Below are 14,591 nucleotides of genomic sequence, written 5' to 3'. Positions count from 1 at the left end.
TTTTCCTTACTATTAAAACACAAATTCAAGTGCATAATCATGTTCAAACTAGTCTATGGTTTATTTTAAGTTTTACAAAATTTGTTTTTTTAATTAAAGAAATATTGGAATCCTTTGTGTCTTGACACAAATATCCTTCATTCGCACATCCAGATTCATACCAAAACTGCATAACACCAAGGCACTGGAGAGGTATCATCAATTCTGTAATTACCTGTGTGGTTTCATGACCTGCCAATACACTACAAAAGTATAAATATTTTTAGCCCGTGGAAAATGCTGGCAGGTTTTTAAAAGCATGTTCCAAACGAAATCTGTCTTTGGCTCAATTGCTTCAATAAGGGTAATTTTCACATACAAAACAAAGGCCCTATTCTTCAACACCTAAACACAAGAACAGATCCATCTGTCATCTGTATCATTTAGCTTCAGATCAACTGATTATCCACAGGCTATATCTGCTCTGGACAATATCAACAGAAATATTCATCTCCAGAAGAAAATCAGGGCTCAGTCTCATTTTGTGCACAAAGAGACCTTGCCCTTGTATTTCACCAAGCTGAAAGGAGCTTTTATTGATTTCACGTTGGACTGAATTTGTCACAGTTTCTACAGCAGTGGCAGAAACCCTATTTGGCGATATTATTAACGTAAAGGTGAAAACATAGATTTGAAAAGATGACTTAGAAAATGCTATGAATTTCAGGCAAATCTGATGATTGCGTTAATTGTGACATGGGTTTTTTGCTTTGTTAGATTTTTTTTTTACAAATGGATAAAAGGATTAAACATTTATTTATCTAATAAACACCAAAAAGAAAACCCTTCCACCTTCATTCTTAAAGGCCAACTGATCCAGATTTTCACATGTTAAGTAAATACAATTATATCAGAGCTAAAATGAATATATATATGTGGCGGGTGGGGCATATATATGTATATATGTTCATTTACGGTAATGTCCAGAAGACTCAAAAGAATTATAACCTCAATGTAGTTCAAATCACTAAACGTTGCTAAGCTGAGGCAAACCACTCTGTTTACTAGGACACATTATTTGTGTAAGGACTTTTTCAGAAGTGTCTAGAAATGCCTAACACACATATCTTTACCATGGACTATATTTGAGAGGCTTCCTTTCAGTTGAACACTATGTAACAGCTAGAAATTGGGGACCTATATTAAGACTTTACCTGTTTTAAACCCATGAAACTGAACGTTGATTTAACTCCCAATTTGAGAGGCAAGACACCCTCTCTCCTACTACCTTTCATGTTACTGTTGCATAAAGGCTTCTGTACAACAAATCTCAGTACAAATTCCCAAGCAGATCTGAACCGTGTGTTTATGTGTACCTAAAATGACTGTTATAATGATATTCAGTGATGCTGGCAGCCAAGCCGTTACTTCTTCAGGTTCTCAAAGTGAATAAACTTCAAAATGAAATTTCTGTCCCACTCCATGTAAATTTCCTCGTGAAGAAATAGAAAAATAGAGTGCTTGGTACCTAAATAAGTAGAAGAAATCAGAACAGCTTGAAAGCATGCATAGCGTCTTGCTTTTCCAATGTGATTATTTCTCTGACAAAAGGGAGCAAATACTGTATACAAGTGCCTCTGCCAGTGGTTCAAAGTTGAGTGCCACACACTACACTGGCTTAACTATTAGGCATCTAAATGGAGCGTGCAAAAAAGCCATAGTGTGTGCAATGCCTGGACGGACATGGCGTCTTTCCCTTTTACTTGGAGCTGCTGAATATAAAGAGAGTCAACAGGGATTTACTGGCCTCCCACAGGGTGGAAAACCGCAAATTACCAAAGGGTTTGAGGTACATTTTTCAAGAAAAAGAAAAGAGCTTGCTTTTTAGCTGTAAACATGTAGGGCTCCAAAGGAGTGCTAAGAAGTTGTGAAAATGGTCATTAAGTAGCAGCTTCAGAAGGAGTGCTCCTCCACTTTCCTCCAAATCATCCTCAGAGGTCAAAAATGCTAAATGTTGGTATGCTATTGTGCTATAATAAGAAATATATATTTAGTCTTAGTCCTGGTTTCCTGGTACAGAGCTTCAAAACCCTTGGAATTTCCTGAGTGATAGGGGTGAGAGGAGTGTCTTCTGTCATTCATATCAAGTCCCTTTCAACCACCCCTGAGTTTATGTTAATTAGATGACTTTTGGAAAATCTTTAAAGAGCAGGAGGCTGGGTGGCTGGCTACCTGGGGAACCGACCTTGGGACTAGAGGTTTGGAACTTTCAACTCTACTCCCAGACCTCTGGGGAGAAGGAAGGGCTGGAGATTGAGTTCAATCCCCAATGGTCAATGATTTAATCAATCAACCATGCCTCTGTAATGAAATCTCCATAAAAGCCCTAAACGTCAGGGTTTGGAGAGCTTCCAGGTGGGTGAACACTCGAGGTGCTAGGAGGGGGATACACCTGGAGAGGGTCTGGAAAATCTGCACCCTTTCCCACGTACCTAGTCCTATACATATCTTCCATTTGGCTGATCTTGAGTTGTAGCCTTTATAATAAACCAGAAAAGTAAGCAAACTCCCTGAATTCTGTGAGTCCTGATTAAGAGCTGGTCAGTCAAAAGTACACAAGCTCCAGGACATGCAATACCAGTATGCTTCACTTTACTCAGTGTTCACCTTGTTGAAAGCAGGCTTGTTCATAAAACATCCCCAAATGAAAACTAAAATAATGTTTCAAAAATCCCCTTACTTTCCGTTTTTAATTGATCTCCACTTGGCAGAAATGCCCCAAATCCCCTTTATTGTTCTCTGTCCTCCCAATCTTCTTTCTAGGAATAAAAGATTTATCAGTGCTTAGTAATCCCTACTGGAGGAGAGGTTTACTAAATAAACTTGAAATCCATAGATTTAGCAAGAAAAGTTAGGAGAAACTCCAAGGATATTTGTGTTGCAGTCCTAGTTCAACTACCTTGATTTACTCGGAAGTGAGTTTTGAGGAAAATTATCACCAATCTCCTAATTTTGTTGTGATAATTATACTAAATAATGTATTTAAATGGCCAAGCTCACCCCACCATTTTCCTGAAAATGAAATTTTAATCATACTATACTGGCTTATTTTATTAAGCATAATTGCGTTTCCAACCATAGCAATGAAAGAGCTTTTGCATCATCGAGGCTCCAGGATAAATACTAAGAGAGGTTTGATAGGATTAGCCTGGAATCTAAGCTACCTAGGTTAGAATTTCAACTAAACCTCAGTTTAAGATGCACGACCCTGGACAAATTAGTTAACTTCATATGCCTCAGTTTCCTCAACTATGAAAGACATAAACTATATTTGATTGCATTATTGTGCAATTGAGTTGATCGTGTATAGCAGAATAGTTACTGTCATAGTAAGCACTGTGTAGCTGTTCACTATTATTATGAGAACTGGAAGAACTCAATTCATAAAAAGTTTCAATTCTAGGACCAGAACACTATCCTGGCCCTTACAATGTGTTTTGAAAACAAGATGATAAGCTAATTACATTTAAATGACCCCAAGCTTGAATATTTAAGCTTGCTTGTTACACAGCAATAATTCTTTACTTTTTCCTTTAATGATGGCTTTTTCCTGAACTCTCAAAAGCACACTTGTAACAATTCTAATACAAGCAGGAAGTAAGATTTCACCACTAGTTCATCAATATAGGTGACCATTAAAGTACACTGCCATTTTATGGTGATGGTTGCCCAAGGAAAGGGGGAACAGACACTATCAGAAATGAGCACGCCATGGACTAGATGGAAGGAAATGGACAGTGTCTTTCAGATAGATAAACACTCATAACATCTACAGTAATTTTTAAAAATCCTGTATTTTTCCCTCCCTTTTCTAAGTTATGGTTGTTCTCCAGTGGAGACAACTTCTTTATAATATTCATTGAAGAGTTTCCTTTGAGTGTTTTCCTCTTCCCTTTCATCCTTCTTTCTTCCCTCCCTCCCTTCTTCTTTTCCTTCCTTCCTTCCCTCCTTCCTCCCTCCCTCCATCCCTTTTTTCCTTCCACATTTTTCCTTCCTCCCATACAGCATTGACAAGACCCCCTTTATGCTATGCACTCCATTAGGCATTAGAGCTATGGCAGTGAATAAAACACAATCCTTGCCTTCAAGATCCTCACTCGTCTAGTGAAAGAGACTGACACACAAGCCCATGATCAGTCAACACAATCAGTATGAAGACAGTCACAGATGAAAGCAAAAATGTGGACGGGGCACTCTGAGGAGGGTTGGAAGGAGAGATAAGAAAGGCTTTTTGAAAGAGGAATTGATTGAGTTGAGTCTTCGAGAATTAGTAGAAATTAGGAGCAAAGGGGCTGGGAGAGCAGGGCAGTTATTCACAGAGGGGAAGCCTGACAAAGGCAGAGTATTAGGAAGCCCCGTGATATATTTAGGGGACAGAGAACAAAGTTTATGTTGTTGGACTATCTATATACTCTGTGTAACTGTTCAAGATTTTAGGCAACCACATGTGTTGTTCTTTAAAATATCACTCATACAATGTAGAAGCAGAATTGATACTTAGTATTTTTTTTTTTTTTTTTTTTTTTTGCGGTATGCAGGCCTCTCACTGTTGTGGCCTCTCCCATTGCGGAGCACAGGCTCCGGACGCGCAGGCTCAGCGGCCACGGCTCACGGGCCCAGCCGCTCCGCGGCATGTGGGATTCTCCCGGACCGGGGCACGAACCCACATCCCCTGCATCGGCAGGTGGCCTCTCAATCACTGCGCCACCAGGGAAGCCCTGATACTTAGTATTTTTGAATGTGTACATTTTTCAGAAAGACACTAGGTCCTTCACTAGATGAATAATAATTGAAGACCTTATTTGTGACAGATTATCCTGGGCACCAGATATAGGAGTAAACAACACAGGCCTCGTGGAGCTTATAATCTAGCAGTGGAGAGGGAAAATAAACACAGTTCAATAGTGTAAAATGAAAATATTCATTTTTGCTTTCAAATAATGAACTAGTCTAATTTAAACTATAAAAAGAAATTAGTGAACTAGACTAATAGTTTATCAGGAACTAAATTCCTTCCTAAATTTAGTAATAAGTTTTATTGTTAAGAGATTGAGTTCACTTATTCATTCAATTCACGTATACTTATTGAGTGCTTACTATGGTACAGAATATTGAATTAACTTAGTTGCTTGGACTATATCCTCAAACAAAATGGATAAAAAACAAAACCTTTGAATTCCTGTCTTTCCCCTTTCATTCATCTGAATACTATCAATAGAAAACCATTTTGATTCCTTTCTCATCACAAAGATTTCATGACTCTTTCTAAGAATGTACTTGAATATCAGGAAAATAACTGACCAGAAAGCAAGAATTGCAGCGGTCTGGCCATATTCATGATCCTTTCTCTTAATTAAAATCTACAGATGTTTGCATTTTAAAAAAATGCTTGATTTAAACTATCTAAATAAGAAAACAATACATCAAGGTGTCTATGTAAACATTGGTAGCCCAAAGGCATTTTTTAAGAAATACATAAACCCACTGTTGGAACCTTAATGGACACAGAAGTCATGAAATCACAATAAGAAATGTAATGCCAACCACAAGTTATCTAATATTTCAAAGATAACATCTTGTAATGTTGTACAATAATTTTAAGGCAGATTGAACTTAGTGTGTTGCAATTTTCATAGGGGGAAAAAGTCTGTACATTTTTGTGATTTTTCTTTTTTGACACATTAATTGCTCTTCCATACACAAGGAGAACAAAAGCAGCAGCATGCCATATTTATTCAATGAAGGGGGAGCCACAGGGGTTTGGAATAGTCTTTCTCCAACACTAGCCAAATTATCTCAGTGCCCAACTTGTAAGAGGCTGCAATAATACTCGATCATTTCAGAGTGCTGGTAGGGTTATACATCATTTTAACAGCACGATGGCAGATTGTGATTATCTTCATGTTATAGGAATCTAGAGATAAGTGGCAGGCATGGTGAGTCATTTTCATACATCCTCATTCCACAAGGAAACCTTAAAAAGAGAGTCAGAAATTGTTCTTCTGGCGTGGAATGCTTATTAACTCCAAGTGTTAAGGAGGCGTATGTATACTTGGAGGGTCATCGGTGAAGTGATCATGGCTTTCAGTGTCCACTTTAAAGGGAGGGAGTGTGTAATCACTAAAACTGACGTGCAGTGTGTTATCTAGTAAAAATACATCTCAGAACAAGGAAACTTAAGTAAAAGGGACTAGAAGCTCCCCTAGGGTAGGGATAAGGTCAGTTGCATTAACTGACTTGTATATGCAGAGCCTGGCACAGTACTGGAAACTTATTGGTATCTAATAAAAATTGTTTCAAGGAATGATGCACGAATGAACAGATGAACAATGCCTATTTAATCAATGTTCCCTGTGTGCATTACTGTTAGCAGTGCTCATGTAAAATATTCCCTGTCAATCTGAGACGCTGGATATTTGACCATGAAAATACGTCTTAAAACATAAGATTTTTTAACTTGTCATCATAATGTATTTGTATGCACTGAACAGCTACTGCTTAACTACTTGAATAAAAAAGACATTCAGCATGTTTATGCCAATTCAACTGCCATCAACATCCGAATACCCACAAAGAATCATCATCAGAGATAATCAGTTCTTTTGGTAAATGCACAAAGCAGTTTGGAAAAACTTAATTGAAAACTGGACACAACTGGATGATGATTGATGATGAATGCGATGGTGATGAATTAATTTATTTCTTAATGAGCAGGCTCAGATCCTTCATTTCCTCTAAGAGATTAGCATATTTAAATACAATATGTTATGTTTCCCTATACGATCTAATCTTTTAAGCACTATGCCTCGTTCAAAGAGTATTTTAATAAAAGAGAAAGGGATAAAAATAATTCTGTGTGCAACTAAAGCTATGGAAGCACATGTTTTAGTAGAAGGTGTGTCAGTAAATACGCTCTCTATTTGAAATACAGGAATGTTATACTTAGGACCTGTCAAGCCAGTAAGTCAAAAAAACTCAAATTCAAACAATCTACCGCTGAAAATAGGTACCTCCATTCCTTCTGATGCCACAAATGTACCATCTCATGTCCTAAAAATAATACCCTCTATTGTATATCAAATCATGTTTCATTTTTCTGTTCATCTCTTCTTTGTGTGGCCCTTTTTTTTCTTAAACTTTAATATCTTTTAGGCTTAATTAGTTTCCTTTCTTTTCGGTGTTCTTTTCAGGTATCTTAAAAGCAGAGATGAGGAATTTGATTAAAATCAGTGTGACCCAAGAGTGAGTGAAGGATAGCGGAGAAGAAAGGAATCACTTCACTAGAATGGCATTCGAGTCCGTTTTCAGGCTCGAGGCAGTCAAGCTGGACTTGGTTGATATTTATTTCGCTATCATCTGTGTTGGTAAATATAGATTTGATCTGGATCGTTCCCCTCATTCAATTATAAGCACTTTACTGGGAGAGCCCAAGTCTTTGGTTTCATTTCCACTCCCAAGAGTACTTGGTAAACTCTGTCCAGAGTGGCTCAGAAGGAAGGTTGCTCCCAAGCTGTAAAACCCCAAATGTGTATTACACAGAAGCCACAGAAACGAAGGTTATCAACAGATCTCCCAAGTCTGGACAGAAAAGCATATTGAAATAGAACTTTCCCCACAGATCTCATCAACTCACTTGGGGCACCAAGAGATCACCTGGGACAGTGTGAATTAACTCTTAGTTAATGGAATTTTTGACCAACTAGAACTTCTGTTGCCTTCCCATTCAAGATAGCAATGCTTTGATTGTAATAGTGGCATTCATAACAAGACAAGTTATCCCATATTGTCAGCTCCATAAATAATTGGGTCCCAGAAGGACTGGCAGAGAGCTTTGGTGATATATAGCTACCAAGTACACTGACAAATTGTGATCAGGCTGCCTTTGTTCGAAAAGCAGCCCGTCTCAATATAAACTCAGAATGGCAGGGGAATTGTGCAGCATAAAGCAGTCTGATAAATGAAGCTCCCATCTGTCACAGGGAGTTCCTCCCCAGAACAGAGGTCACTGGATAATAATAATAATAATGAGAGCAATAATGTGAATAATGACATCATCATAATAATAGGTGAACACGCTGTAAAGAGTACAAGGGGTGCCCATTGTCAACTCAGCCCCACTGACGGGGAACTTTGACTGTCTTCCCAGAAGATGGGCAAATCAAATTCAAATGGCTATTGTTCTCTGCAGGGGCAGAATCAGTCATAGGATTTTCAGTCCCATTGGCACCCTGTGACACAAGGCAGCTGGGTGACAGGAAGAATCTGTCAAAACCCAATAGGAGACCCAATAGGAGAAGGTGCAGTGAGAAAATGCCTTGGTTCATCATAATACTGATAAAATGAGAATGTCTAAAACCCCCTACGTACATTATCACTTCTCTAACTACAAAGTCTACTGGAGAAACAAAAAAATAAATAAAAGACTAGCCATTTCTGTTGACCAATAATTTGGTCTGATCGGACCTGTGAAATGTTCCATTCCTTCTACATTTCCTTCTCAAAGGTTGGATGGGGATTACATTTGTGGAACACCTACTGTGTAAAGTCTATTGCTTTTCATACATTATCTGTGCAGTTGGCAGTATTATCCCCATTTTATGGGTAAGAAACAGGGTTAAAAACTTTCCCAAGGATACATGGGTAGCAATTGGCCAAGTCAGAATTCACATCCAGATCCAGCACCCCTCCAAAGTTCACACCCTGAGGGAGGCTGACTAATGGCCTCCCAAAGACGTCCATGTCCAAATACCCAGGACTGTGAATATGCCACCTTACATGGTAAAAGGGACTTTACCTTAAAGATCTCAAAGTGGGAGATTATCATGGATTATGCAGGTAGACTCAATATCACAGGGGTCCCTATAAGAGAGAAGCAGAGGAAGACTCCAGAGAAGAGGTAAAGCTGGTGTGGAGGAAGTAGAGGCGAGAGTGATGTAGCCAAGACACAAGGAACATGGCAGCACCTAAAAGCTGAAGAACCAAGGAGCAGATTCTCCCCTGGAGCCTCCAGAAGGAAATAGCATGGCTGACACTTTGATTTTAGCTCAAAAAGGCTCATTTTGGACGTCTAACCTCCAGAACTATAAGAGAATAAATATGTGTTGTTTTCATCCACCAAGCTTGTGATAACTTGTTACAGCAGCACTAGAAAACTAACATATTGACCCTTGAACAATATGGGTTTGAACTGCACAGGTCCGCTTATACACGGATTTTTTCAATAAATACACAGTTGGTCTAAAAAGAGAACTACCATATGATGCAGCAATCCTACTACTGGGCATATACCCTGAGAAAAACATAATTCAAAAAGAGTCATGTACCACAATGTTCATTGCAGCTCTATTTACAATAGCCAGGACATGGAAGTGTCCATCGACAGATGAAAGGATAAAGAAGATGTGGCACATATATACAATGGAATATTACTCAGCCATAAAAAGAAATGAAATTGAGTTATTTGTAGTGAGGTGGATGGACCTAGAGTCTGTCATACAGAGCGAAGTAAAGTCAGAAAGAGAAAAACCAATACCGTATGCTAACACATATATATGGAATCTAAAAAAAAAAAAAGGTTCTGATGAACCTAGGGGTAGCACAGGAATAAAGACTCAGACGTAGAGAATGGACTTGAGGAAGGGGGAGGGGGAAGGGTAAGCTGGGACGAAGTGAGAGAGTGGCATGGACACATATACACTACCAAATGTAAAATAGCTAGCTAGTGGGAAGCAGACGCATAGCACAGGGAGATCAGTTCGGTGGTTTGTGACCACCTAGAGGGGTGGGATAGGGAGAGTGGGAAGGAGGGAGACACAAGAGGGAAGAGATATGGGGATATATGTGTATGTAGAGCTGATTCACTTTGTTATAAAGCAGCAACTAACACACCATTGTAAAGCAATTATACTCCAATAAAGATGTTAAAAAAAAATACACAGTTGGCCCTCCATATCCACGATGAGGAATCTACAGATACCGAGGGCTGACTATATGGTTTCCACAGATTTCAGCATCTGCCCAGGGATGGGGTGGTGGGAGTGTGAGAGGGTCCTGGAACCAACCCCCCGCACATATTGAGTGATGACTGTATACACCCTTAGGGGCGATGCTTTCTTAACTAATGACTGGGCACACAGGCTGCTCTTACATTCAGAGACAAAAGTCACCTCTGACATCTTTATTTAATTACTATTAATAGCATAAAGCTTGGAGGTGGAGGCTAATGAGCAATCTCCTCCCAAAGGTAGAGGAAAGAAATGGGGTCCTAATGGATCCTGCTAATCTCTTGGTCTCTGTAAAGTGAGTCATCCCCCAGAGAATGCAAACTGTCTAGTAAATCATGGCCAGCCCCCAACACTACCCAATGAATAGAGAGAAACCAAGCAAGAATCTAAGAGAAAAGAAACTTTCGACCCTTTTCAGGTTTAGCTTTTGGAAACTGTAACTCAAGAAAATGAAGTGGACCACGACAAAGCATCTGGGTTTCCTTCGGAGACAAGAGATGACCTAATCAAAAGTTATCAAACAGCCGCAATGTTCACTCCATGTTTCTGAATCTCTTGCTACCTGTAGCATGGAGCCTCCCTCCCCAGAGTCCTGCTAGTAGGAAGAGAACACAAATACAGGGAAAGAGTAAAGAGATCTCCTCCCAGGAGCTCGCACACAAGTGCAAGCCGCTGCCACCACCTGTGTAGTCACTGGCATTTAAAATATTTAATGAGATGTTTACGTCACACCCATTTGGGGAAACTAAGCTTTTATTTTAAGTCTGAATAATACAGCTGCTTGGGTTTTAAAAATCCCCTCATTTCAATGTGAATACAGCACAGCTGCCTTGATGAGCCATCACAGAAGGGTGGCAGCACCATTGGCCCAAAGTTGGGATATGGAATGACATTCCATCATCAATGGCTCCTCTTTAAAAATCATGCCAGGTTGCCAAGATCGCATTGGTCCACAAAGGTGTCAGTCATCGACGCCTCAAATATAAGCCTGGCAGAGCAAAGCATGTGCAAAATATGAAGTGTGGCATATATATGTGGATATATTTAGTTCTTTTAAAAGCGCAGTGGTCATCCATCCTCACAGAGCTCTAGAGGAATCGGCTTAGTTAGCATCAGCTGCACAATTTGCTCGTGCATGATATAAAGCTCTGATCATCTGACATTTTGTTCTAAAAACTATTTTCAAAATGTCAGCAAGTCTTCAGACTTCAACTCCATGGCTAAGGCCTACTCAAAATCTGCTACCAGCAACCACTTCATGTGTGTGTGTGTGTGTGTGTGTGTGTGTTCCCTCTCAGTGAATATTCATACAGGAAAGAGTTCACTCTTAAGATAGCAAAAGAAGTGGGAAAAAAATGTCTTTCTTATAAACGTACAATATATGAGACACCAATTTCCAGCTCCAGAAATATTATTCACAAAGGAAAAATCAGATTGAAGGAAATTACAATAAGGGAGATAAAATATAGGCATTCCAACAAATGACAGTAAAGCACAGAAAACCCATGAACAATCCCCCGCTAAGGCTAACTTTGAATTCTACCTAAAAGCAAACACAATTAGGAAAATCCATAAATTGTGCTTCTGTTTGCACATTATTGCCAAGCACATCATTTCACAGCTATTGTGTCAATAACACATATCCATGGTTGTATCTAAGTCTTGTTATGCTCATCGGTTAATAGAAGTTTGTCCCAATGCCTGTAAACACAACGGGATTGCACTAATTTGGATTGCCCTCATTCACAATGTGAGGTTAGCTGAGACAGATAACTAAAGTTAACAATGACAGCAAGCAAACCGATAGTGTGGTCATACTTAAGGGAACTAGTTTCTGGGCTTCTGCCATGCGACTGCTGAAGCTTATACTTGACCCTACACATTGTAGAGACAGAAAGCAGGTATCTGAGCCACTGCAGGACTCAGTTCCTCCAGGGATGCTTCAGGGTTCCTGTGAGGTACTTTACTCTTCCTCTGTAGGACTTACTATGGGCGTGGGTCACTCAGATTTGTTAGCTTAAAAATATGAAGAAAAGTTAAGAGCAAGCCACTTAGAAAATGTCAGGATCTTAAACAAAGAGCAACAGTCCTCAGGATGGTGGGTGATAAGTCCTAAAGACTTGGAAAGTGTGAATGCCGAAAGGGAAGAAGAGCCATTACCTTAACAGAGCAGTGAAAATATACATAGAGACGGCTATGTCTCTGGGTAGGAGTGACAGCTTGGTGAGCAAGGCCTCAAGAGTCCTTCCCCCCAAAAGACCTAACAAGCTTAGAATACATGGAAAAAATCTTGTATAAACACATGCAATTTTACACCCATAGCAACATCCTTACAGGGGCTTCGGTTTTTTAATACTCGTGGACTTCAGATGGGCTAGTATGTAAGGAACTGTAGGCAGTGTTAATACCGCTTCATTTTTTTTCTCCCAGTTTGCCACTTCATGAAGATATTTTAACTACTTGTCATTGATCGTGATTACACACAAGTGACTACTCCTCATTAAAAACTTGGCACTAATACACAAATAATTATTGACACAATTAAGCTTTGACACCATGCCCATCAAATTCCTTTTGTCCTCACTATGTATCAGTCCCACATTATTCTTTTTAAAGAGAGAAAATTATCTGTTTTAATCCGAGCTAAATTCTCTCAAGTTTGTTCACAGTATAAATATAAGGAAATGCTGAATTACTAAAAATAGCCAATGCTCTATCCAGTATATTATTAGCATTCATAAAGGGGAAATGAAAAAGCAACGTTCAGACACTGAAGGACAGACATCTAACGCAATAAAGAAAAGAATAATTCAGCATGAGAGTCCCCAAATAAGAGAAGTCTGTCATCGCCAATGACTGCAAATGCAGCGTGCTGATGGTTTAACAATCTATATGTCTGCATGAGCATATAACCAAATATATTGTATTATTCACAAACTGTTTAATTTCATTTCCCAATTTCTTAAAGCTGACAGAGTTATATGTTTGCTAATATAGTCAGTGCATAATTACTCTGGTCAGTATGAATATTTAACAAATGTTACAAAAGAAGGATAGCCATTTTTCTTTCTGAAATAAAAAATGGTGCAAAAAATTTTCAAGCCCTATGCAATCATTCCCATCAAGAAAGATAATACCATCTACTCCTTTCCAAATATAGTTGAGGCCACATCTGCTACAAGAGAGCTTGAAATATTATCATAGAAATGTTTGGATAATTAGCAATTAATTTCCATTGACTAAGATACAATAAAAATAGAGCTGCGTATGCATGAAGCAAACCACAGTATGTGGTCTCCCTTCCTTCCTGATCACACTTCCACAGGGGTAAAATCTGGCTGATAAAAATTCCAAAGGCAGACTGAATCAACTGAATGGAAAAAAAAAATCTGCGAACTACATTACACAGAAACTGAAGAAGGCAGAAAGCAGAAGTCCCAATGTAAATATGGGAGGGGATCCTGCTGCCCTAAAGCTCTATATTCTCATCTTGCCCCCATGCCCTCTACAATCTGCCTGATTTTATTGGTAGGCGTAGAACAGAGCTTACATGCTAATTTTATGTGTTTGCCTTTATTCTTTATTAAGCCACTGATAGTATTTTCAAAGAATTCCCATTGCCCATATATACGCTTCTCCCATCAGGTATCATTCTGCCCTATAGTCATCTGATTCCCAAAGAATCAAGCAGAGCCTGAGACAGTCATTCTGATTTACAGTAGCCTGATAGCAGTTCTGTCACCATACATAGAGCACCCTCACCCCTATATAAGTTTCTATACAAAGGCATTTTTTCTTATTACACGTCTCCTAAATATTTTCCAAAACCACTATTCAGCACTACACATCTCAGGCAAACTCTGAGAATTTACGTAAGTGAAATATTTAGTCCCAGCTTCTAAAAACATAAAGCTACCTAAGGGAACCAGGGTTGTGAGGGAAAGGAATTAGCTGAGGGGTGCAGAAGACAAACACTGAATCAATTCATAGTAATTAGATATTGTGTAGTAGTGTTTGTGGAATGTCGAATTAGTATTGGAATTAGCACTATTTTCAATTTAGAATTTGGATGCTTTTAGGCTGAGAAAGTTGAGGCAAATCATTGGACCTCTATAAAAATAAGACTCCGGGTTCATGCCCTGGTCCAGGAAGATCCCACATGCCGCGGAGCGGCTGGACCCGTGAGCCATGGCCGCTGAGCCTGCACGTCTGGAGCCTGTGCTCCGCAACGGGAGAGGCCACAACAGTGAGAGGCCCGCGTACCACAAAAAAAATAATAATAAAATAAAAATAAATAAAATAAAAATCAAACACATTAGGGGCCTCCCTGGTGGCGCAGTGGTTGAGAGTCCGCCTGCCGATGCAGGGGATACGGGTTCGTGCCCCGGTCTGGGAGGATCCCATATGCCGCGGAGCGGCTGGGCCCGTGAGCCATGGCTGCTGAGCCTGCGCATCCGGAGCCTGTGCTCCGCAACGGGAGAGGCCACAACAGTGAGAGGCCCGCGTACCACAAAAAAAAAAAAAAAAAAAAAAAAAAAAAAAAAAAGA

The sequence above is a fragment of the Hyperoodon ampullatus genome, assembly GCF_949752795.1.
Source record: "Hyperoodon ampullatus genome assembly, chromosome: 4".
NCBI lineage: Eukaryota > Metazoa > Chordata > Mammalia > Artiodactyla > Ziphiidae > Hyperoodon > Hyperoodon ampullatus.
This window is presented reverse-complemented; position numbering follows the sequence as displayed.